The sequence below is a fragment of the Symphalangus syndactylus genome, chromosome 10 (assembly GCF_028878055.3).
Source record: "Symphalangus syndactylus isolate Jambi chromosome 10, NHGRI_mSymSyn1-v2.1_pri, whole genome shotgun sequence".
In the NCBI taxonomy this organism is placed as follows: Eukaryota; Metazoa; Chordata; class Mammalia; order Primates; family Hylobatidae; genus Symphalangus; species Symphalangus syndactylus.
The window spans coordinates 129,747,536-129,771,612 of record NC_072432.2 but is presented as its reverse complement, the minus strand read 5'-3'; positions in this window follow the sequence as shown (position 1 = coordinate 129,771,612).

Here is a 24,077-nt window from a genome sequence, read left to right as displayed (position 1 = left end):
GTTTCTCTTTTACGTACACTGGTTTCTTAGTCTGACATGTTCTAGGTACTGGGAATAAAATGATGAGCAAGATACTTTCCCTGACTTCAGTGTGGTTGCATTTTGTTTATTTGTAAATGTAAAGATAAGGATCATGTTCAATCCATCCTGAATTCAGCCTTCCCTTTCAATTTTCATACAAGAGATTGCTAAAAGGGGGCAAAAATCAGCAAAATTAATACTTGATGATGGAGATAATGATACCATGAATTTTACCTTTCCCCTACTAGTGGTCAGTAAAGTGGAGAGCCTACTGGAGTATTGGAGACAAAATTGAGTGCAAAAGATCTTGCCATTAAATAACGAAGATGAAAGTTATCAGGGTAGTATATTTAGAAAGCTTAGACATGTTGATAACACAGATGTTCTTCAAGCCTAATCTTTGGGAGAGCTCCCTTATTTTTTTGATCACCAATCAGCCCAGACCTAATCTGCAAATGCAGTAACTTATACATTCTCACGTAAGACATAGCTTACATTCATTCTGCTGGTGGCTGCTGGCCAGTACCTGGCGCTCTTAGTAAACTTGTTTATTTCTTGCCCACAGTTCTAACCTAAAGAGAAACTCTTGAACTATTTACATTTTCAAGGCTGCTTCCTATAGAGTCTTTTGTGTCTCAACAGGAATTTGTGCACCATGAAGTCAAAAAACCTAGCAATGATATTAGAATACCATCATGCATGAGTGCATGAGTAAAGAAGTGATGAGAATATAATCCTTTTTAATATCTGGAAAAAAAGTTGGCACAACTGTCCGAACACCTGGATTGTAATGAGTCTTTGAGCTAGGCTAGCTTCACTTCTGGCTCCCCACGAACTAATGAAACATTTAGAAACTGTTGAGTCCTATTTAGCATTCTTGAGCTCAGTAACACTAAAACACTGCGTCATGTTAAGGATTATCAAAAGCCTTCCTCAAGAGAAAGAATTGGCTTCACACTGACAAGATCCTGTTTTCCTAATATACCTCTCACAGTGCAAAAGGTAGACATGAGAGAATGTTCTTTGGTCAGAGTTAGTCTTAAGGTTTTGTGATAGATACTGTCAACTTTGTCACGGTTGATCGGTGACATAGGAAGGCAATTACCTTAGAGAGTAGAAAGTAGATCTTTACAGATTATATTTAATACCAGCAAACAGCACAACATCCCTTTCAATAACAGTGAGAGTAATAGTCACAAGGTCTTAGCATGTATAGAGTGCTTAAAATGTGCCAGACACTGATCTAAGTTTTCATGTCTGAAATAATTTTTCTTTACATTATGCCTATACGATATAATTTTTTTGAAAGCTTGGCTGGGTGCCGTGGCTTACTGTGAGAGGCTGAGGTGGGAAAATCACTTAAGGTCAGGTGTTCCAGACCAGCCAAGGCAACATAGAGAGATGCCTACTTCTCCAAAAAAAAAAAAAACATAAAATAAAAGTAGTAGACAGGTGTGATGGTGCATGCCTGTGGTTCTAGGTACTTGGGGGGCTGAGGCAGGAGGATCACTTGGGTTAAGGAGTTTGAGGCTGCAGTGAGTTGTGATTGCACCACTGCACTCTAGCCTGGGTGAGAGAGGGAGAGAGAGACCCTGTCTCTAAATAAATTAATTAATAAAAAAACCTCTTGTGATATAATTGACATGTAGTAAATTTTTTCTTACTTCAAGGGTACAATTTAATAAGCTTAACATATATAGATATCCATGCAACCATCACTACAATCAAGATGATAAACATTAATCACCTGCAAAAGTTTCATCTTGCCCTTTTGTAGTTCCTCCACCATATGTCTCTTCACCTCCCATCCCTGTCTAATCACTGAGCTGCTTTCTATTACTACAGATCAGTTTACATTGTTTAGAATTTCATAAAATGAAGAATATAGTTTTTTTGGGTGGTCTGGCTTATTTCACTCAGCACAATTATTTTGGGATTCCTCTATGTTATGTATATCTATAGTTACACATGTTATGTGAATCTATAGTTCATTCGCTGAGCAGTACTCTACTGAATGGATTGTCCACACTTTGTTTATGCATACATCTGTGGATGACATTTGGGTTGTTTCCAGCATGGACTTATTACAAATCAGGCTGCTATGATCATTTATGTATGACTTTTTGTATATATATGTTTTGATTTTTCTTAAGAACCTAGTAGTCAAATATTTGGGTTACATAGTTTGTATACTAGTTTTCAAAAACTTCCAAACTATTTTACAAAGTGATTGTAGTTTTGGCTATACAATTTTACTTTGCATGTAGTGTATGAGAGTTCCAGTTACTTTATACTTTACATCATTCAATACTTGTTATTGCCTGTCTTGTTCATTTTAGCCATGCTAATATGTGTGTTGCAGTATCTCACTGTGATTTCAACTTGCATTTCCCTAATGGCTAATTGGCTAATAATGTTGGGTATGTTTTCATGTGCTTATTTGCCATCTGTTTTCTTTCTCTCCCTCTCTTTCTTTCCTTCTTTCTTTCCTTCTTTCTTTCTTTCTTTCTTTCTTTCTTTCTTTCTTTCTTTCTTTCTTTCTTTCTTCCTTTCTCTCTCTTTCTCTCTCTCTTTCTTTCTTCCTTTCTTCCTTTCTTCCCTTCCTTCCTTCAGGGTCTCACTCTGTCATCCAGGCTGCAGTACAGTGGCATGATCGTAGTTCAACATAACATTAAACTTTTGGACTCAAGTGATCCTCCCTCCTCAGCCTCCCAAGTAGTGAGTACTACAGGTGCACATCACCATGTTTGGCTAATTGTTTTTCATTTTTGACAGAGACAGGGTCTCACTATATTGCCCAGGCTGGTCTCAAACTCCTGGCCTCAAGCAGTCCTTCTGCCTGGGCCTCCCAAAGTGGGTGTGAACCCCTGCACCCAGCCTGTTTATCTTCTTTGGTTAGTTTCCCATTTATAACTTTGCCAACTTTTGGAGGGTTGTTTATTGTATACTTAAACATAATGTGCATAGAGGGTTCTGGAAAATAAGCAAATGAACCCTAGTCATAAACAATAACTTTTGCCGGAGATAGCTAACACCAGGCTCCTTTCTCTTTACTCTTTCTTTTTCAAATATGGGTAACATTTGATAGACTTCATACTACTGATGACAACATTTCTTAGTTGCTAGTTCCTTGAGATGTGGCCTGGGACCAGTGCTATGGAAAAAATATCAAGTAGAGAGAAAAGCTTTTGTTGTACAGGACTAAGTTCAATTGGTGGCTCTGTTGCCTGCTAATTGTGCCATTAAGACACTATGTCTCGGAGTCTTTATTTCCTCATGGGGACAACTGGACATGGAGGTGATGTTCTGATATTCCTCTTACAGAGCTGTAGGGGAATCAATGTTGCTAAATGAAGGAAAGCACCCAGGACTGTGCTGGACTTCTCCGTGTTGTTTTACATTTCTTTACTTTCTTAACTTTTTTCATAATACAATCTGAGTGGGAGACAAGTCAGAGATGTGTGTGAGGCTTGAGAAAACAAATGTGTGATATTCTTAGGGGACTCTTTTAAACATTCTTTAAGTACATGTCTTTATAATTATACTTATATGATAATAAGAGCTCTGATACTTATAGGATATCAATGGGCAAAATGCACCTGCCACTGTCTATGTGCCAGACTTTGCATAAATAAATACACAGAATAGATAAGATGGAGCATCTTCCTTCAAGTTCTTGAAGCCTAGCTCGGGACCCAAAATATATGCTCACAATTCTCTCTTACCATTTAAAGTCATATGAAATGTTCACTAGGAAACAGGAGTTCCTCAGTCTAATGCTGAATGATGTTGATATTTTTATTAAGGAAGGAGACATTGCTACAGTTGAGTAGGGAACGCATTGGAAAATTGGAGTTTGACAATACTCAGCAGTGCTAAGCTTTTCCAATGCACTTACACAATGGGTGCATTTTGCCCATTGATATCCTGTAGGTATCAGAGCTCTTACTATCATGGAAGTATAATTATAAAGACATATACTTAAAGAATGTTTAAAAGAGTCCCCTAAGAATATCGCATATTTGTTTTCTCAAGCCTCACACACATCTCTGACTTGTCTCCCACTCAAATTATATTATGAAAAAAAAATTAAGAAAGCAAAGAAATATAAAACAACACAGAGACTTGTGGTAGACTGCATGATTTATTCATACTTACTCATTCATCCCTAAAGCCTGATTTCCCTGTGGTTAGAATACTCTTCTGCATGGTGTTTTCAGACACCAAATATATTATTCCAACACCAGCTATTTTTCCAACACTGATCTGGTGTTCCTCATTTCAATTCAGTTCTGACATTACCCATAATTAACACAGACCTCACAGCTTAAGGGCTCAGTCCCTCAAAATAGTGCCCACTTTGAACACCAGCTGGGACAAGATAGGGTCTGTAGGCTACCCACACTTCCAATTCTGGGATTAAAATGAATTGTTTCCCCTCAGGTGCAGTTGCTAGAATGACACAGAACTCAGGAAGGTGCATCACTTATGATTACTGGTTTGTGATAAAGGGTATAATTTAGGAACAGCCAAATAAATGAGATGCATGGAGGAAAGTAAGGGTGGGGAGACAGATTTTCCATACCCAATCTGGGTATGAACACCACCCAGCTAGCACATGGATGTGTTCATCAACCCAGAAACTGCTGGAACCTCATTGTTTAGGGTTTTCATGGGGGTTTCATCACATAGGCATGATTGATTAAACCATTGGGCATTGGTGATTGAATGTAATTACCAGTCTCTCTTCCATCTCAGGGTGGTAAGGCTAAAAGTTCCAACTCCATAATAGATGGTTTGTGTCCTGGGGAACAGCCTGCTCATCTTGAAGTTATCTAGACCTGCCTCCCCCACCTCCCCCCGCCAATCAGTTTTCTCATTAGCATACAAAAGAGAGTAAATTCCAAGGATTTTAAGAACTATATGCCAGGAACCTGGGACAAAGACCAAATATTTATTGATTTTTTTTATCATACCAACCTTTTATGCCCCATTGACTTTGGCTTTGTCCTATGGCATGCTTGGAACAAGGAAATTTGATGGCAGGGTTGTTGTACCAGTTTTAAGGAAAGAATTTAAGAGGAATCCATGTTTCCACTTACCCTCCTGAGCTTCAGTCTTGTCACCAGAACAGCTTGCCCCAGATAGTGAAGGTGTTACCAAACCAAGCTGGGTTCTGCGTGCCTGTTGTAGTAAGGACAAACATCCACACTGAGGTTTGCTGTGGGAGAAATAAGGGCATTTATTTGCAGAGCACCAAGTAAGGAGAATTGAGTAGCTCATGCTCTGGACCCGACCTCTCTAATGGCTACATAAGGATTTTTAAAGGCAGGAAAGCAGAAATTACAGGCAAAGTCATACATCAATGCGTGGATGCTACACATTAGTTTGATCTAAAAAACCAGGACATCTCGAAGCACTGGCCCACAGGTCATAGATGGATTCAAAGATTTTCTGCTTTGCTATTGGTTAAGGAGACAACGGTTTGTCTAAAAATTTGGGATCAGCATAAAGCAATGTTAGTTTTGGCTCATGGACATGACTTCTTCCAGGCCCGTCAGGAGGAAATTTAGAACAAAGAAGAGTGATCAGAGTTCAGTCCTCAGTTCCCCTTTATCTGTGTGCCAGGGGATCTGTTTGGTGGTGGTCTGGGTTTCTAAGAAACAACTCAAGGACATGTGTTAAGATGTTGGCTGGATGTAGTGACTCGTGCCTGTAATCCCAGAGCTTTGGGAGACTGACACAGGAGGATTGCTTGAGATCAGGAGTTAGAGCCCAACCTTGGGTAACAAAGTGAAATCCCATCTCTACTAAAAACTAAAAAATTTAGCTGGGTGTAGTGGCACCTACCTGTACTCCTAGCTACTCAAGAGGCTCAGGCAGGAGGATTGCTTGAGCCCAAGAGTTTGAGGCTGCAGTGAGCCATGATTGTACCGCTGCACTTTAGCTTGGGTAACAGAGAGAGATAGTCTTTAAAAAAAAAGAAAAAATGTTATCTTTAGTTTCTACAGAAAACAAAACATCTTGTAACTCTAACATATGTCCCTGAATTGTTTTAAGCTAGTATTCCTTGTCTGTTGTTTTAAGCTACTATTACCTTCTTGCATATCAAGTTACTCATTTACTACTCAGGGCTAGCTATGCTCCCTGAAGGAACTGAAGATTTTCCTTTATTTCCATGCTGTGTATTTTGGGGGTACCTGGTAGGCCCTCGGAGGGGTGTTTGCTCCATCTCAAACGCTTCTTGAGTCTGGTTTCCAGAATGAGGGTTAGTGAAACAGACTGGAATCCAAGCTGAAGCCAAGCCCAGGAGAGCCACAGCCAACCCAAGAACCTAGGACTGAGAAATAAATGTGCGTGGTATAAACAACTGAAATTTTGGGTTTCCTTGCTTCCACAGCAAGAGGTGACACATGTATACATCAACATATGTTACTTCATACTCATCCTTTGCTTAGTACTGGATTTTAAACACAGTTGTTTAACATGTTGGCAATAAACTGTTTCTTACAAAGTTCAGAAGATTCTTCTTTGCATCTTAGGTTTTAAGCTGAACTTAAAAAGGCTTCAGCATAATTGGCTCCTGTGGATCCAGGCCCTCTTGAGTCCACAAAAGCCTGGAAATTAAAAGAATAAATAAGTAGTATACCTGTGGGGCGAAATCCAATGCGGACTTTGCAAAATCGAATACATCTGAAAAATATGTTCCTTGAGCTGCTCAGTCCAAATGCCACTGGCTTCCTCTATCCCTAGATGATAATACATTATGTTCAGAAGTTATCAAAAACGGAGCCAGCCTGCAACTCAAGCCAGCACACACTGAGGCAAGGTTCCCAGCGGGAAATGCCTCACAGAACTTAGTCATCTCTTGACTAAGAATGACCATTTAGGGATGGCAGCTCTAAAAGGGAAAAGGCGAGAGAGAAGTAAAGTGTGTGCAGAAGAAATGTATACGGGAGAAAGACAAGAAGACAAGGGAAAAAAAAAACGTCCTGAAAAAAGCATCAGCTGAAGTTTGCCCTGTAGAAATTTGACTTGTTGTGTCTGTGTGTGTATGTGCAGTAAAATACTTCAAAGCCCAGAGAATCAAAGCAAAGGTGGTGTTAGCCTACAGTAAGCGATGAACACAGGACTCTTGTGCTGCCGCGTGTTGGGGGCAGATGCTGGCTTGGACTAAAGATAGGGGAAGAATAGACGAACGCTGCTTCTGAAATCTTTCCTTGGCATTGTCTGTCTGGGCTTTTGTTGTTTTGTTTTCCCTTTGTTCCTGGTGTTGTTTTGGCTACCAGGCTGATGCAAACCAGGGCTTGAAAGCAAAATTGACTCTGTCAATGCTATAGGAAAATGAGCGCAGGAAATTCCATCCTTTTGATCTGTCATCTTTTTCCCATTGATCTTGTTGCTCCCCCAAAGCCTAAAAATTATGATGGTTAATGAGCAACCCATAATATGAGGAATATGAAAAAATATCCCTCCTGAATCATCCTTAATTATGGCTTTTATTAACTCATTTGTGGATACCTGGGTCCAAGCCTGAGATGTGTAAGAGAGGATGGTTAATTTCAAAGGAAAATGCAAAGCTATTGACAAACTCAGGAGATTTTAGTCTATAAATAGCTCAATTTCAATATACCCGGCTTAATAGTCTTCTCTTTGAAACCTATTATGTCCTTTAATGGAATGCAACATTTGGTCTTTTTTATTTTTAGTAATCTCTCCGGGTGCTTGGCAAATTTAATTTTCAATCCATTTCAACTTGAGCTATCAACGTATTTTTTTTTCTGTTTTGGAGCTAGTTTCACTGAAATATTGCTGGAGCTTAGTAGGTTTAGATAGATGGATTTGCATGGGTTATATTTACTACAAAATAAATGGCTAGGATTGAGACAGAGAGGCATCCTCTTTTTATTGTTGTTTGCCTTTCTGGGCCAGTTTTGAAAAAGACACCTTGGGACAAAGACCTTGGGAAAGTGGACTGTACTTATCAATAGCATTGCACCTATGCATTAGGGAAAAGTCTTTAATTATTGGGAATAAATTAAAGATGCTTTATTCCTAAAGTTGGAGATGTTCTACATAAATTGTTCGTCCTAGTAACACTGGACTCCTGCTTGTACTTTAGTTTCAAGCCCCTTTCTCTAGAAAACTGTGGAATTCAGTAGAAACAAGGTCCAGGGGAGTTTAGACCATGTTTAAAATACACTACTCCTAAAGCATTACCTCTCGGCTGGGCACGGTGGCTCACGCCTGTAATCCCAGCACTTCGGGAGGCCAAGGTGGGTGGATCACCTGAGGTCGTGAGTTCGAGACCAGCCTGGCCAACATGGTGAAACCCTGTCTCTACTAAAAATACAAAAATGAGCTGGGCGTGGTGGCGCATGTCTGTAATCCCAGCTACTTGGGAGGCTGGGTCAAGAGAATTGCTTGAACCTGGGAGGCAGAGGTTTCCCTGATCCGAGATCGTGCCACTGCACTCCAGCCTGGGTGACAGAGCAAGACTCTGTCTCAAAAAAACCAAACAACAACAGCAACAACAAAACAAAACAAAAACAAAAACAACAATAACAACAAGAAAAGTACCTCTCAATGGGCAACCTTGGAGAGCCCGCGTCCTGTAAAACATCTTCCCCTCCTTTTCTCCCAGCACATGCACTGCTTATAGAGGATAATTCCCCTGACTTTCCTAAATTGAATGAGGGCATGGGAGTAAACAGTGGATAAGTATTGGCCAGTCTGTTGAGGAGTAAAATATATGAGATTTTCACATCATATCATCTGAGATTCCCCAAACTTGAGAGGGGGGTGACTGTGGAGAAGCAGTGCTTGTCATGCTACCATGCAGGCAAAAGAAAAGAAAAGAAAATGAAAGCCTTCCCTGGGCGCTACCAAACTCTGCTTCCAGTGTCTTCCTCCTGTGGCAAGCACAGATCATTAACATTGGTAATGTCCTTACTAAATCTGCTCGGAGAAACTGATAAGTCTAATTCGTTACTGAGAGAGGGAAGGCTGGGAGTATGTTTAAAATGCATTGCTCTTGCTTCGGGACCCTTTGAATTGCTGTGTGGTTCCTGTCAGGTAGGCTTGGTGTTTGGTTAAAGACTATCTGTGATTCCATCAATCTCCTTGGGTGCCTCCCAGAGGAAACGCCTGCAGCTTCAGCTCCCCACTCTTGGCTCAGCCCCTGTCATAGCACCTGCCAGTAAGCCTGGAGGTGCTGTGATTTGAAATTCAGAACCTGGGGAGGGACTCCTTAAGCAAGTAATTACCATTAATAGTCAATAGCTTTCAGCCTAATAAATAATTGTGACAGATCTGAATAAGGTTAAACTTATTCTTTGAGACATACAAATGCAGCAGTGACACTGGTTTTCATATTTAAGGCACCATTTTGATAAGTTTTGAGTGATTTTTAAATCAGACTAGGCAGAGTTTAAAAATATGATGCAAATGGGGTCCGTAAGGAATGGGATGATTTTGGCTCATGAAGGAAATGCTTAAATCATCACCTATGATTTGAATTTATTATAAAATAAATTTTATCCGGAAGAAGGTGATGGGTGATCTCAATGCCAACTAAATTCAGAGCAATGAAAATGGATTTAAACACCGTGTGAACTATCTGGGCTATACCTAGGACTAGTTTCCTCCACAGTGCCAATATTGAGCTTTTGCAAGAAGCCACAAAGGGAAATGGATCAAGGGCAGAGCCGCCATTTGACCCTACATGGTGTGTCTCAATTCTCCCTGGAGGTAGGAGTATGGAGTCTTTGAAAGCCAGTCATGGGATTCTGGAAACTTTAGAACTGGAAGTTAGTTTTCAAAAACGTCAAAGCAACAAGTACCTGCTGAGAAATATGTGGGTCACAACTTAAAGCAAAAATTTTCTCCTTTGATATTACATTTATTTTCTTTTTAGTGTAAGGCCAGTGATTTCCTGTTTTAGCTGTAGAAGTTTAGCCTTTCTTACTATCTCATAAATCCCCTCTTCAGTCTGATTAGAATAAGTATATAAACAGATAGTCAAAATTGATCAAAAATCAATAGAACAATCAATAAAAGCATAAGCACCATAAGAATGAAATATAAACTAATAATAACTGTGCCCCTGTTCATGTACCAGGCACTTTGCTAAGCATTGTAATACATTTTATCATTTAACGCTCTAAGCCTATAAGGTATTTATGCCATTGCCTCAATTTTAGATAAAAAAAAAACTAAAATTCTAAAGATCCTATAGATTTAGAATTTCAGAAATTTGGGAATAAAACGTGGGAAGAAGTGTAGGAACATTACAACCACATAAAAACTAATTCCAGGGAAAGACTGTCTTAGTCCTGATTTGCACTTACATGCAACTGAGTGTTTGTGTATTCATTCTAAATATCAAGCACATAAAGTAAGTAAGAAACAGTCTCCATCTTGGAAACCTGAGCGGTATGGAAACAGCTGCCTTTGCCCTCACCTTGGAGGAGGGCATGCTTCACAAAGGTGACACCCTCTGAGCTGGGTCAGGAGTATGTGTGGGGGCATGCCAGGTGAACCCCAGAGGACAGGCTGGATAAAGCAGAGGGAAAAGTCTGGCATAGAAGGTTTTTGAGCCAAAGAGCCTGGGGTTTGTGCATTGGTAGAAAGCATAGTACAGTTGGAACAAAGGAAGGTGGTATCAGTTTGGTGAAGGGGAGTGGTGAATAAGGTAAAGGAGGGGTCCAATGGTGGGAAATGAGGCTGGAAAGTTAGATTGGAGCCTAGATACTAAAATAATCTTGTATGCTGCCTCATTCAGAAACCAGGAGAGCAGCAGACCACCAGCAGTACATTCTTTACTTACGTCTTTAAGCTCGTCCAAGTCTCCAACTCCTGCTTCCTTTTACCTTTCAAAGAATACAGCAACCTTGGTATTTGTTGAATGCAGAAGCTCACTGGCGTGGTATAGAACCAAAAGATTGGTTTATCTAGTTAGCACATTGGAGAATGCACTGCTGGGCTTGAGTACCCAGGTCAGGATTCTTACATCCCTTTCTTCCAGACTTCACTGATGTCTGGAAGCATTATGCATGCATATTACCAGTAGGGCCACCACTAGTCTATACCACATCTGTATAAAAAAAAAACCTGTGTGTCCTTTCCCCTCTATCTTCCCCCAGTCCAACTGCTTACAAGTGTTAGGTACAAAAAAATGCCCCTTTGTCCATGTTAGACAATTACTTGCAGCATATGGGACTACTGGATTCGCGTTACCTCTCTCTCTGCTTAGCAGAACATCTGCATGCAGATCTTGAAATGCTTATAAACCATATAGGTGTGATCACCAGTTTCCAGATAAACAGCACTATGTGATGGATCACATTGGCTCAGCTTAAAGCAAACTTCTGACACTCGAAATAGTAAAGTAAAGGTCAAATTGTCCATCAACCAGCAATAACATTGCAGAGAAGGTTTCTGTGATGGGTGGGGCATTGAATAGATGGCCTGTCAGATCCTTTCTGGCTCAGAAAGTTTACCTTGGCTTTATCGCTTGCCTTATCTGTGGTACATAAGTTCCTGTTACCACTTGACTAACGGCCTATGATGATGTGAAATCGGGCACGGGCAGCTCCAGGAGCAGAAGGAAAGGACAGACTTCCTAATAATAATTAATCTCAGTGCTCATTTTCTTCCTCATTTTTTAGAGGTTAATGAGTCAGTGTAAGAAAGAAGGATTTTACAGATATAGATTATTTTATAGCCTCCTATGCTGACTACAAGTTGACTATCTTAAGCTACTATCCCATCTCCAAATACCACACAGGTAGAGAATTCAGAGGTTTGGACATGTTCTCGGCTTGTTGTTAACTACTTTTGTGACCCTAAGTAAGTTGCACTGCTCTTCTGAATCTCACTGTACATCTGTAAAATGAAGATATTTGAGAATAATGCCTCAAATTTCTTTTTTTTTTTTTTTGAGACGGTGTCTTGCTCTGTCACCCAGGCTGCAGTACAATGGTGCAATCTTGGCTTGCTGCAACCTCCGCCTCCCAGGTTCAAGCGATTCTCCTGCCTCAGCCTCCTGAGGAGCTGGGACTACAGGCATGCGCCACCATGCCGGGCTAATTTTTGTATGTTTAGTAGAGATGGGGTTTCACCATGTTGGTCTGGCTGGTCTCAAACTCCTGACCTCAGTTGATCCACCTGCCTCGGCCTTCCAAAGTGCTGGGATTACAGGCATGAGCCACTGTCCCTGGCCCAATGCCTCGAATTTCTTATTCCTATTTCTTACCACATAGTGAGGACAGCATGACTTCCTCTCCCTATCTGCCCAAGGTATCATCCTACAGAGGACTAGACTCCAAGGCCACTCATAAATCCTCCTCCTTCCTTTAGGACAGAGTGCCTGCTAGGAGCTGGCACACTGGAGCTCCACTCATTCAGTCCTTTTTCCCAGTAAGTGACAGATTTAGGAGTAAACACACACTCTGCCAGAAAAGGTTATTTAAATGGTTACTGCTTTGCTTTGATTTAAAACAAAAGCTAAAACTAAAAAGCAGTTATATCCCTCTGGAGGTTTGAATAGAGACTCCTTTGAATCCCTTGCTTCTGTATCTGTGATACACTAGCTTTCACACATTATTTCACACAGCAAGATGTTGCCCCACTTAGTGGACTTTACTACAGAGAGCTTCCTTCAGTAATGTTGCTACATGCTTAATATTGGCATCATCACATATGCATCATTTTTAGTACATTTTGCATGCTCAGTATTCTGCTAAATATTGTACATATCACTCCAGTTAAGTGGAGAGATGTTTATTTTAGAGAATAAGCATAAATGTAGGTACACTATGTGAGGAGTGTATTTATATTCATGGGGCAAATTTGTGTGACTATACATATTAATAACAGCATTATTCGAGTAGTTCTTCTAGTGATGAGGACATACACTGTGTACAAGTCATTTAAAGTTTATTTGGGTGAAAAATATTTAGATAAACCAAAAGAAGGATTCTAGTAAATACAACATTGATTCTTACATTATTCTAGTATTTACCTTACTTTTTGAGCTTTGCAGCTTTCAACAGACAAAAATTGTACTGCAAATTGCTGAGCAAGAGAAGAAGAACAAAAGATGGCTTTGATTGGCATGGTCAGGGATCAGCATTAGACTCTCCAACCTTGGGCTTTTGAAAGCAATATAAGAAGGGTAAGGGAAGTGCAAGAGGTCAAGAATGATGCTGATACTGGCTTCCTCTTTCCCAGAAGTAGAAAGGGCAAGCACAGAGGCTGTGTTGGACTACAGGGGCATGAGCTGCTCCAAGGCCTCATTCCTCAGTTTTCAATCAGATTCTTTTATGTCTTTAATCTCATTTATTGTTTAAGGATAAATTTTCAGAAGAATCTGACCAGTGGCCAATTATTGATGCCCAACTCCTTGAATATGATAATTTTAGTTTAGTAGGTTAACTAAAGGGTAGCCTAGGCCAGAGGTTGCCAGACATTTTTTGCAAAGGGCCAGATAGTAGACATTTAGGCTCTAGGGGCCATATATATCTCTTTTTTTAATTGAAATAGGGTTTTGTTCTATCACCCTGGCTGGAGTGCAGTGGTGTGTTCATAGCTCACTGCAGCTTCCAACTCTGGGGCTTAAGTGATCCTCCCACCTCAGCCTCCACAGTGCTGGGATTACAGGCCTGAGCCACTGCACCTGGCCCCAACTACTCAACACCACCAATGGAATGCAGAAGCATACATAGACGGCACATAAACAATGAGTATGTCTGTTTTCCAGTGAAACTTTATTTCCAAAAATAGGTAGCCTGAGAGCTGCAGTTTTCTGAACCCTGGTCTCTATCAGTGTTTTACACATGTAGACTCTAGTGTGTATCAAAATTACTTGGAAGTCTGTATAAAGCATAGATGTTGGTCCCATTCTCCAGAGTATCTGCTTCAGGAGGTCTGAGGTGAGGCCTGAGATCTTACATTGGAACAAGTTCCCAGCTGAAGTTTATTCACAGGACAGCCGCCCACACTTTGAGCAGCACTGTGTGAACACCTCCCTGACTTTAGAAATGAGGAAACTGAGTCCTGCAGGTTAAGGGATGGGCCCACAGTCACCCAGAGAGCCAAAAGTTGACTCAGAATAGATTGGTCTGGATCAGATTCTTTGACCTATGTTTCTAATTTTTGCTCTTGAATAACCCAGGGTGACTAAATCCCATTTAAAATTTTCTGATTTGGGTGTCAAATTTGTTGTGGAACATGGAAGCACACTATCTAGAAGGCGATGGTGTGAAGCACAGGTGAGCACAGTATCTATAGGCCAAATCAGAAGATCTGGCTTTAAGACATGGGACCTTGGACAAGTCACTGAGCTTTAATTTTCTCATTGGTAGAACTGGTAGAAAATACTTAGAAAAATAGGTTAATATCTGCTACAAATCCCCTCCCAGTGTTGTCTTTAGGTGGAATGAACATCTGTGGTGAAAAGCCATTGTACTGCAGGAACTGAAAGGAAGTTCTTTAGGAAGAGTGGGAGAAAGGCTACAATGCCCTAGGGACTGGGAAGTTCACCAATACCAGGATTCAGTTACTGGATCTTGAGACCAAGAAGTGCAAAGAGGCTAACTGGATATTTTTGTTGTTGTTGCTTCTCTTAACCTAGAGTTCTTTAAATTCCCCCCAGTGGGAAGAAGGTTTGTCTTAGTTTTTTGATGGAGCTGAAGTCTGCAGTTGGGGTTAGGCCAAGGATTGAGATGTCCCTCTTAGAAATTCCTGTTGGATTAGTCTACATGAAAGAAATACTTAGAGACACCAATAGGTAAGAATTTAAGAGTTTAAAAATATATGTACAACTTACAAAGGAACAAAAACACTGCAAGCCCAGAACCAGTGAATATTCTGAATCACTTTTTTATTGATGTCTTAAATTCAGTGCCTTCTAAAAACTAAATCTATTCAAGACTAGTTAAAATACTGGTTCCATTCAAGTTTTTTTAACATAAAGAATTTATCATTTTGAATTGCACTTTAAATATAAAGCAAGTTGAACTAAGACAGAAAGAGCACTAAAAATCTTAGGCTGTGCCCATTCTTTTCACATGTTTAATTCAAAATTACAAAATAATACCAAGATGTAAAGTAAAAGAAAGAAGTCTAATAAAGATCTTATTTTTTCCCCAAAGATGACTCATTTGATGCTTTCACAAAATATAGCATTGCTCACAGGACAGAAAGGAAAAACAATGAATTAAAAATATATATAATTAATAAACATAAAAACCTTTCGAACATCTTTTTGGTGTTCCTGGTTTGCAGGGTGCCCTAAACACAGGCTTCCTCTGCCTCCTGGGAAACTCAGAACTAACTCGACACATCACAGTATGTCTCCAGAGCAGTAGTATTTCTTTTGTACTCTAGATTTAAAAAGAGAATGAAGGCTCAGATTCAGTAAACACTTGAAGCAAGAGAATGGGGGTCAAACTTCCTAGAGAAGAAAGGGATATTTGGGAACTGACTGTCAGTCTCCCTGCACCTCTAAGTAAGCAAAACATGGAGAACTTCTCTGGGGCTCTCTGGCTACCTAGTGTGAAGCCTATGGTTCAACATCACCATGCAGTGTTTCAGCAAGTAATTGATAAGATCAATAACAATTTCTCTTGTAAAGATAGTAGACTTGAAAGAAGAATAGATGTATTTCTGCTCAGTTATTAAATGTGAAGAGTCAGCAGCAAATTTAAAATGAACAAAGTTGATAGTACCCATCTAATTCTTTATGGAAGTGAATGCAAAGATCAAAATCTGGCAAGCTGGTCTTTCTGCCTCCGTTCCCATTATTGGCTGTAGCAGTAAGTTGGCCACAGAAGACTTCCTGGGATCTGGTTCACGGTGGAGTGGAGGTACGTGATTGCTGTCTCATCTTATCTCCCAACTTCCATCTTCAGTCTCAAGACCAAAAGCCACAGGGTTTGGTTGTTTGCTGGGATGCTTGGAAGGAGGAGTGACCCAGGAAAGTAGTGTCCCTGAGGCCTGCAAAGGGGGTGGATCTGAAAGATAGAGACCAACATAAGAATATAAGTTATATAAACAAAATAGGAAAGAATAGAAGAAAAGTAGCTGAGTAAGCAAAGAGAAAGAAAAATGAGAAACAAAATTAGGTGTTAAATTGTTTTTCCCCAAAATTTATGTGTTGAAGTCCTAACCCCCAGTACCTCAAAACATGCCTGTTGTTGAAAATAAGGCCTTTAAAGAGGTGACAAAGATGAAATGAGGTTATATAGGTTATATAATCCATTACGACTGGTGTCCTTAAGAAGAGGAGATTAGAACATGGAAACACACAGAAAGAGAAGACCATTTGAAGATACAGTGAGAGGTAACCATAGACAAGCCAAGGAAAAAGCTTCAGAAGGAACCAATCCTGCTGACACCTTACTCTTGCACACCCAGCCTCTAGAACTCTGAGAAAATAAATTCCTTTGTTTAAGCCAACCAGACCATGGTATTTTGTAATGGGAGCCCTAGCGAACCAATATAGAATTAGAAAATAGATAAAATACAATAAGGATAAAAAGAAATGATAGAGAAAAATAGCAGATGGAGGGACTCCACATGAAAATAAGTTGAAAATAAATGCATAGTAGGATGCAAGTAGGAAAGAAAGGAGAAAAGTGGGGAGTTTTGAATCAAAGAATGTGGTGGCTTTTCTCATTGAATTTCTGTGGGAAGGAGGAAATGAGGCCTAGAAGACTCGTAGGCATGGAATGAAAATAAGAGGAGATAACTGTTAGGTTTTATGTGTGTGTGGCTGAGATAAAATTTGAATTGTCTGTTGAACTTCCTTACGTTGGAACTTTCACCTATTGAAGCATCAACCCCAGAGAAGACTTTGCAGTTCTTTCCAGGAAACTCAGATTATTTGGAAAAAGTAAATACGTAAATAAATAATCTCAATCGTTATAAGAAGCCATTTTAAATAAAGAATAACAGCGGAGAAAATGCCAAGAGATTCTTATTTCTAGAAGAAACAAAGTTAAGCAGGTAATTAATTCTGTTAATGATGATGTGAGTCTGGCTCATTTTCTATCCATGTTCACACCTTCCAAAACAGAAGCATAGCTGATGGTTTGCTCAATAATATGTCACAGAACTGTGGAACAATGTCTGAAATGTGAGGTTTGCAGTCAAGTGCCGAGAAGGGGAAAAAATGTGCTCCTGATTTTTTGCAGATGTTCTCAGATCAAATTATGGTGTTGAAAAATTGTATAGTATGTTCAATGGAGCATCCAAGATGAAAAGACAGTTCAGTGGCTTTGTAATCTGGATAAAAAATGAGTTAAGGAGCTGTGCTCATGTAGGGTGTAATTCACAAGTTCAGAACTGTCAATGGTAGGAGAAATGGCAAGGAAGCAGAAGCATTTGGTTTTTTTTAAGTAACTTTCACATAAATTTACATATAAAATCCTGGATAACAGATCTTCCTGATCCTTTATTTCTTATAACTACAGTGTTAGCACTAGGTCTTACGTCTTCTCTACATCTTTTGGATTAACCACTACATGTCTATACACATGGAATGATTAAAACACTTGATTGATAAGGGCATGAGTTTCAGTTAGACAGGAGGAATAAGTTCTGGTGATCTACTGCGTGGCAAGGTGACTGTAGTTAATAGTAACGCATTGTATATTTTAAAATTGCTAAAAAGAGTGGATTTTAAATGTTCCCACCACAAAGAAATGATAATTACATATGTACTGAAACACCACATTGTACCTCATAAATATATACACTTTTTAAAATTAAAATTTAAAACGGAAAACAAATATTTGAGGGATAGCAGAAGCTACCTTAAAGAATCATAGAATTTCAGAGTATAAAATAAAGTAAAAAGAACATTTAGTTTATGTTCTTTATTGTATATTACTGTAAAATAGAGGCTCCAAGAATCTAAGTGACTTGAACAAGGTCACCCTGCTGTAGACAATGGTAGACCAAGACTAGAACACAGGTCTTGCAGCTGTCAGTTTCCTGGATATTTGAAGTCTTTGAAAGAAAGACTCTGGATTTTACAACAAACACTTTTGTTATAATTGGGAAAAGAAAATATACCTTTGGATAGAGTGTATCCCTGTTAGAAGCTACATTGGAATATAAACCTTGGACATTACAGGATATTCAAACCTACATTTGGAGGATATCATTCAGTCATTCAATAAATATTTATTGAGCACCCACTATGGGCCCTAGGCACTGGGAATGCAGTAGTGAGCAAAACAGTGTAAACTCTCTGCCTTCATGGAATTTACATTCTAGTGGTGAAAGGTACCACAGAAACAAGAAAAAAATTATGAAAGTTAGATGGAATAGTGCCACTGAGGAAATTAATTGAGAAAGAAATAGAAAGTACAGTGGTAAGTTAAAATGAGCAGATTAGAGTAAGCCTTAAGCGTAAAATGACATTTATGCAGTGAAATATGCAGTGAAATGGACATTTATGCAGTGAAATAGAAAAGGTAGTGAGCTATACAGATAATTGTAGGGGGAGCATTCCAGGTAGAAGCTAGCTAGTTCTATAGAGCTGTTAAAGTCTTTCCAGATTCTCAACGTGTCAGAGCCTAAAAAAATCAAGATTGATAGTCAGTATTTATCAAATTAAGGGGGTAATCAATCAATAACACTTGTCGTTTTTACTGGGTAAGGTGAAATATTCTAAGAGGCTAAATATGTCTTACTATGCTTATATGTACAAACTAGCTTGGGAATGTGGATACATGGAGTGAACTGGTTGTTGGAAGATGGTAAAGGGGAACCTTTGTTGAATTCAGTCAGTAGCTAGTTATTTTCTTTCATGTCATTTTTATCTGTGGACACAGTATGATTGCTAGGGCTAAAGAATATAAATTGGGATACTACTTTATGACAAAAATATGATGGATTTATTCAGTGTGTCACAACCAGTAGCATAACCCTTGCAAGGAAACAATCAATTGAGCATTTCTGGGTCATGGGAGACTATGCATTCTACCCACCGAAGATGATTCTTTTAGGCATGTTTAATATAAATACAGATCCTACCAAAAGGGGAATGTCAGCAGGGTGTGTAATGGCACTTTTCCTTAAAAAGAGAGCCTCAAAATTGATTTTTCCAAACATTCCATTTTTCTGCTATGCCATCCTTTATGAAAACTTGATATATAAAAACTGAAAATCCAGTGCAAGTACATTTGAAATGAAACAAAAAGTATCTGTTTTATATACATACTTGCATGCTTTTTGGCGCCCATATCTTAAAATACACAAAGTACGATTCATTTGGTACATATCCAATGTACATACTATTAATACTTACTAAATACTCAGTTGCTTAATACTCAGTGTGTTCAATAATAAAGCACACCTTCACTATTGTGACGACCCACATACATTTAAGGCTATCAGGTGCCTCATATGGAATGGAAGCAGGTTAGCGATTTTACTGCCAAAGTTCAAAGAGGCAGTAGAGCAAGAACATAAGAGGCAATAACCGATTGTCCCGGAAATGTCTTGGAGCCATCTGGAGTATGAGAGAGCAGAGATTTGACTACATACTCTATGTTCTGAAATCCTAGAAAGTAGGACCCACAATAAGACCTAACCCCCAAAATACTTTTCCTTCAGATAACTATGCAGGGACTTCGCTTTGTAAGCATTTTCTCCATTTATTTAAGAAAGCATTTCAGTGTAAATCCAGAGGTGTTTCGTGTAGAGACAGTATGAGGTAGCAAGCTTTTGCATCCGAAATAGGGATTCGAATCTGAATCTTCATCTCGTACTTAGTTGTTATATGACTTTGACCTCTCTTTCTCTTTGTCCCCCTATCTTTTCACTTAAGATTATTGTAAATGTAAATGGCATAACACACGTCAAGTGCTTAGAACAATGTCTGGCACAACGTAAACGCAAAAATATATTACATATTATTATGTTTCAGTGGCTCCTGGCATATCATTATGTTTCAGTGGCTCCTGGAATAAAAAAAGAATAGAAAATTGTAAATACATCAGCAAACTCTAATTTGTTGCTTAAAATCCAGTCTGTTATGATGTAAAGCACAGGTTTTGCAGTTAGACATGAATTCTAATCCCAGCTCCACCTCTTACTAGTACCTTGGACAGAATATGTTCTTTATCTTCTTTTGATTTCAGTTTCCTCATCTGGAAAGTGAAGGATATCCATGCCTTTCTTCCAGGGTCATAGGAAAGCAGAAAAGATTAAATGCTAATGATCAGTAAGGAAAGAAATTCCTTTTATCTGCCTTATGGGTGTTTAATGTCATAAAAAGATTTTTATTGTATATAGTTATGATACTAAGAGTCAAATCATGTCTGCTATAATATATCAAAATCTAGAAAGCATATTTCTTGAAAGTGTCACATTTTGAAAGCCTGGGATTTATTAGCAGCAAATACCCTGGAAATCACCTACTTCAATCTTTTTTATTTCATAAGCAAATAAGCTAAAACCATAAAAAAGCATGTGCATTTCAGGAGTTCTCATAGTTAATTAGTGGCAGATCTGAGGCCACAGATTTCTGACTAGCAAACTAGAGCTGTGGAGATTTCTTTCATAGCTATTGTAATATTTAGCTAATATATTCCTAAATGAGGCTTCTAATGCAGCGAAGTTTTACTGCAGTTGGCTATCACTTAATCTAAATACTGATGACCTTTGTATTTTCAATTGCAAATCTTTTTACGCTTTGTTTATTCACTTCTAGTGAACATCAATTTCAGAATATTAGACTTACTTTATGACAAATATTTTCATTTTCAGGCAAATGCATTAGGGATACATCTCCATGTGTCCACTGTTTGGTTGGGGTGGGAGTTCCATAAGGAGGATACAAGAAAGGGTATGATAGGTCAAGAGAGCATTTGGAAAAGAAATACTACTGCTCAGTGTCCATTTCCCTTTGGCAGGAAAATAGAAAATCAATGTTTTATTTATTGTGTGGCAAATATCACAAGGTTTTTTTTAAAAGAATAATTATTACTCTATTTCCAGAGCCAAGATGAAAGAATGAGTTACAAATTGCACCCTGAGGTATTTGCACTGAATGCATAGATCCTGGCACTGAAATAAGCAGGGAAATGTAGTAATATATTCAGTTCATCAACTGGCTATATAGTTTCCATAGCACCTGCATAATTATTTAAATTACATATCTATAACTGAGACCAATAACTGTCCAGTTCAATTAATTCAGTAAAAGGTAAAAAAAAAAGAGGTGGGGGGAACTTATCTTGGTAGTTTCTACCACTCATCCTCCCAGTGACAATGGTATATTTTAAAACTCCCCTGGTGGACAGTGTATATTTTAGTTAAAATAATTTTTAAATGACAATCAAAATCTTGGTGTGAATGTTAGTTAACTTAAATTCTCCATGACTTGTGAATCTATGTATTTTTGAGGTGTGTTGAAGAACTGTGCATTTGATCCAGTGGATTTTTTAAAGCAGAGTGAATATTCAAAGTACTGGCATACTGTTCTGCAAAGATGAGTCAGGCATACCACAATCATGTTATCCAAAAAATGTGTACTTATTATATATCTATTTAACAAAAATGTATTGTGTGCCCACTATATGTCAAGCACTGTGTAATGTATTTTATTAAATGATAGGTATGTATACAAATGTATTCTCACTGAAAGAGGGAGACGAAGAAAGCAGAAGCAAAAGAGTGTGGAGACATTATTCAGCTATTCAATTATTACAAAGTAGGAAATGATGTAGACTGCGAATTGGTTTTCTTCTGTCCTGCTTAAATATAGAAAATAAAACTGGATGAAACTCTGAAAGAAGTTATTCCCAGAGTTCATATTCTATATATTTATTTTGTTCCTGATTCTCGTAAGAAAAATTTATCAAGCCATACAATCTTTGTTTGTGGAGCTCACATTAGAAGCCCCATTTGTGGAGCCCTTTAAAGAGAAAAATGGACAGGGTGATGGTGCATTATTGTAAATAACTTGGGCTGAAACTCTGTGCAGCTCTTTGTTCTGTAAAGAACCTAGTCCATTTTGAGGACTTAATAAATACTGAATTATTAGTAACATTCTTAGATAGCCTCTGGGGATGGACTTGCAGTCCTAATAAGACTTTTCTAACTCTAATTTTCATGATTTGCTGCTGTGTAGGTAATAGTCATGAATTCAACAAGATCTATAAATGCAAAGTATTTTGTAGTCTCAATATGTCAAAGGTAAGAATTCATTGAAAGTAGCATTATAATGAAGAGTACCTCTAAAATGTGGATCCAAGGACAATCTATAGAATTTTGTATATGATGAGTATCATATCAAGTCCTAACCTGGGTTAATTTTAAGGTGAGATTGATTGGGAAATAAGATGAAATAGAAATGAGAAAAAAGACCGTTATCTTCAAAAATGAAAGCTGCCAGAGGATTTATGGTGGAACGAAAGCAAAAAGGACCAGAACCAGTGCATTCGGTAAAAGTTCAGTGTGTATCACATTGGTCATTTTGGCACTAATACATTTCTGGAATAATCCTGCGTTAGACAATATGTGAAAGAGAATAATGTGTATATATGGTGGTGAGATGTTGGGGGCTGTAGTGGTGGGAGTGTTCAGAAATGTTGAAGTAGAGGTGAGGTTAATTCATCTTGTGAAATTAATGTGGTCATGGTGTAACTGACGCAAAAAGAGACTAGGTCATAAATCGCTTAAAGGGAATCAGAGGGCAGTAGGGGGCCTGAACAGACTCTCTGAAAAATAGTTTTAGAACATCTGCTGTGCAATATGGTTTGAACCTTTTGAAGCCCCATTGTATAACTCACTTGTCACTTGATATGAGGAAGAGATGACAGATCTGCCAGGAATATTCAGAAAGCTTTTTTTTTTCTCAAGGAAGGGTACAAGCCAGCTGTTCTTGTTGTATTGATATTTTAACATATGCATTGATCTTAGCCTTCTCAATTTACCTCGGATTTTAATGTTTCATGTAAAATACGTTGGGGAAAAACACTGCCCTGACATCTAGGAAAAGGCGCTGTAGAGACAAGGTGAAGCCTGGCAGATGGATCTACTTAGCTGGCACAAAGTCATTCTGCAGATTAGGAAACACCTTGTTTTATTTCTCATGATATGCTTCATTATCTTTTCTGTGACTTGCCCTTCACCTTATGAAATGAATTTGGGAATTTGACCTTTTCCAACTCTGTGGAAGAATAAGATTGATAAGGCACCACTTGTGAGAAAATCCAGCATTTAGAGAAGTAGAAGTTGTAACCCAGCTCCCAACCCTCAAACACACAGCCATATCTTCTCCCTCATATTTTCCCCACATTTTCCTCCCCAAATTCACAAACACACACGTGCATTCACACACACACACATGCATACCCCCCCACACACCAAACACACACACAGTCCATCATCTCTATGAGTCATTTATTTTACTTTATTTTATTTTACTTTTTGAGACGGAGTCTTACTCTGTTGCCCAGGCTGGAGTGCAGTGGCGTGATCTTGGCTCAGTGCAACCTCTGCCTCCCGGGTTCAAGCGATTCTCCTGCCTCAGCCTCCCAAGTAGCTGAGACTACAGGCACATGCCACCACGCCTGGCTAATTTTTTGTATTTTAGTAGAGACTGGGTTTCACTGTGTTAGCCAGGATGGTCTTGATCTCCTGACCTCGTGATCTGCCTATCTTGGCCTCCCAAAGTGTTGGGATTACAGGCATGAGCCACCATGCCCAGCTGAGTCATTTATTTTTAAAATTACCTGGGGATCCCTGTGTTATTGCCTGAGCACTCATCACTGCCTCTTTCATTCTCTCCGCTTTCCAATAAGTTAGGTAGGTTTTCTACAAGTTAAATCTGATGACATTACTAATATCCTTAAAACACTTAGTGGTTACTCATTGCCATTAGCCACCTCAGCATGGCGGTCAAGGCCTGAGTTTTACCGGCATTTTCGGCCTCGTCATCCTCCACTATCCTCTGTGACTGCTGTGATCTTGCTTCTGGGGTCTGCTTACTCTTCCTGGACATACCATGGTTTTCCTTAGTGATTCTCGTCCTG